The sequence below is a fragment of the Dipodomys spectabilis genome, unplaced genomic scaffold, assembly GCF_019054845.1.
Source record: "Dipodomys spectabilis isolate Male_0828 unplaced genomic scaffold, ASM1905484v1 ptg000268l, whole genome shotgun sequence".
Taxonomy (NCBI): domain Eukaryota; kingdom Metazoa; phylum Chordata; class Mammalia; order Rodentia; family Heteromyidae; genus Dipodomys; species Dipodomys spectabilis.
Window position 1 is genome coordinate 4,195,344 of NW_024870945.1, and position 2,971 is coordinate 4,198,314.

Sequence of the window (2,971 nt, forward strand, 5' to 3'; positions counted from 1 at the left end):
AAATAGTTATTGACAAAAAATTGCAAATGTGAACAATCGACCATACAATATAAGTTTTTTCCACTATGCACAGAATTTTAGAGAAATAAGATCAATAGCATTTTTAGGAACAATAAGGGTTCCTTGTTACAAATAGGCAACCATGGATATATGCCTGTATAAATATTGTATCATTACGTACTTAAATTTAGAGGATACTACATGCTTCAGCAGCAGGTCTACCCAAATTACAACAATACAGAGATTAAAATGGTACTTGCACAAGGATGGTATGAAAATTTGTGAAGTATTCCATATTTTTCATTCTTCAAATGCAAGAAATGAAAAACAGTTATTAAAAAGTTGATTACAAAAATACAAGTGTAACAATACATGTAATTCATAGAATTAAAGGTTAGTTTGACATCAGTATATTAAATCTTCACCTTAGAAATGCCCTTACATAACATAAACTTTATAAAACTTGAAATTAGATAACATTGTCATTTTATCCCAAAGAAATAAAATTTAAACCATGGTCATAGGGGGTTCCGGAAGATGGTGGAGGAGAAGCTGTAGGCTAAACAAGCTCTCGCATAGAAAGCAGTTTTAGAGTTCCAGTGAACAGTCTTAAGCCAGAGAATCACACCAAGTGTGCCATCACTATACACAGAGTTAGGACAGAGAGGGAAAATCCAGGCAAGGAGACAGATCTGAGCACTTGCCAGCAGCCTCGGTAGCAGCGTTGGCCATAGCCGCCATCCTGTAACACAGAGAATGCAGGACAAAGGAGCCAGACACGATGGACAAGCAGATTCTACTCAACACCAGCAAGAACTGACAAGGAGCAGACATCTTCATCTTGCAGTTCGCAGACCAGAGACCACCCAGGAACCAAGACTCGGCGGGAGTAGAAGCCAAATGTCCTCACTCCTTCTCAGAAAGCAGAGGAGAGAAGGCCACCCCTCCCCCAAACTACCGGACATCTCCATCTTGGGTACTGACAAAGCTCGGTGGAGCTGCTAGCTCCAACTAAGGCCTTGGAAGAAAACTAGAGTCATTTAGCAGGTCACAAGAACCTAAACTGACCTGCCAGAGAGCTCCACCCAGGGAAAAATCACCCAGCTCAGGTGCAAGCCCCAAGAGTGGCTTTCTTCACTGGGTAATCAGAGCCAGAGTCTGCCCCTCCCTTTAGCAGCCTTGACAATCAATTGAAATTCAGTAAACATAAACCTGGAGAGTGGCTCCAGGCTGGGCTCTCTGAGTTTCTCACAAGCTACCTCCTGGGAAAAGCTACTGTTTGTTGAAAGGCCTCAACTCTACCCAGAACCTAGCCTCATCACAGCATCTCCAAACTTGAGGAAAAAGCCATCTCCCTCTTTTTTGTTAATCAAAGCATATCTCCCTCCCATTGAACTAACCTGAGAGGAGGATCACAAAATCCTGGGTAAAATAGAGCATTTTTCTGACTGTTCAAACAAACTGACTTAAGAAACCAACCAAGCCATAGGAAAATCAAACACCACAAGCAGACCAGAGACTCCAACAAGAGGCTGGTTACAGACACAAGGGAGATACAGGATTTTTCCCACCACGCCCAAAAAAATTAAAGAACTATTTTTTTTGTACATTTATTAAAAATTTTTTTTCTAAAACGTTTTTTTTTAATTTTTACCTTTTTTGAAAAAAATTTTCCTAGTAACTATTTTCCCCTCTTATAATTTTTATTTCAGTGGTATATGTGTGTGTGCGTTATTCTTCTTTTTTTCTTAAAATTTTTTTTTGTTTTTTATTTTGCTCTATTGAACTTCTGATCTTTATTCTTTCTTTCTTATTCTATTCACCTTTACTTCTCTTTTGTTCTTTTTTATGTGACTTAATTGTTTTTCTGCACATTCTCAGATATAGACATAGTCGATTATTAGACCTTATCCTCCATGTGTACACATTTAATCCACAAATTTATTACTCAGTTCAAAACCTCTTAGACTTAAATTCCTTAATAGCATTACTACCTATTTATACCTATGTAATATTTTAAGTATTTTTATTTTTAAGTTTTTCACATCTCCTTTATATCCCTCCCCTTCTGCATTATATGCACGTTCTTCTCTGAATATTTCATTTTCGATTCTGCATAATATTTTTAATTTTTACTTTTCTATTTTTTCTGGTCTCTTTTTCCCCTCTTTCTCTTTTCTTTTTTCTCTCTCTACTTTCATCCTATCCAACCTATTTCCTGCTTTGAGATTAAGACTTAGTTAAGTTAAATCTCCCTGTGCCTTCCCACATCTCTCTATTCCTATTTTTTACCCACATCTCTTCCTCAACCTAATAATTTCTGGTTTGCCAAATTCGGATTTGCAGTTTGTAGCCCATTAATATATAGTTGTTTGACGTTGAATAGATGCTCTATTGAACTATATTGTATCTGCAGACTATTGACTGGGCAAATATAGACTTTGGTTGATGCTTGCCTTAAGATAGTGTTCAAGCAAAAAACTGGTGTTATTTTCATCCCAAATAGGCAGAGTAAGCCGGAAAAACAAAAGAAAAATGTCAAGTCTGTGTATCTCAACTCCCACTCATGATAATCAGGGGACAGAACAGATAATGAATAATCCAGAGGAGAGTTCCCAAATAGCTCTACAAACACTGCTGGCAAACATGATAAATGAAAAGATTGAAAACATACAAAGGAATCTGTATGAGCATGATAGGGAGAGAAGGAAGCAAACAAAAGATCAATGGAGGAAAACAAAAGGTCAATACAGGAAAAGATTGAAAACCTACAAAGGACTGTGTATGAGCATGATAGGGAGAGAGAGGAGGCAAACCAAAGGTTTATAAAGGAATATCCTGAGCGTGAGGAAGCTACTCAAAAACTGATACAGGATTTGCGTGAACAGCTTGAGAATACTCAAAGAGAAAGGCAGGAATGGCATGATCAGGTTGAGAACACTCAAAGAGAACTACAGGAATGGCGTGAACG

The 2,971-nt window shown here is 37.6% G+C and overlaps 1 pseudogene; it reads left to right on the forward strand.

Annotated features, from left to right (window-relative positions):
- Positions 1-201: 201 nt before the first annotated feature.
- LOC122125966 lies at positions 202-301 on the forward strand (annotated as a pseudogene).
- The last annotated feature ends 2,670 nt before the right edge of the window (positions 302-2,971 follow it).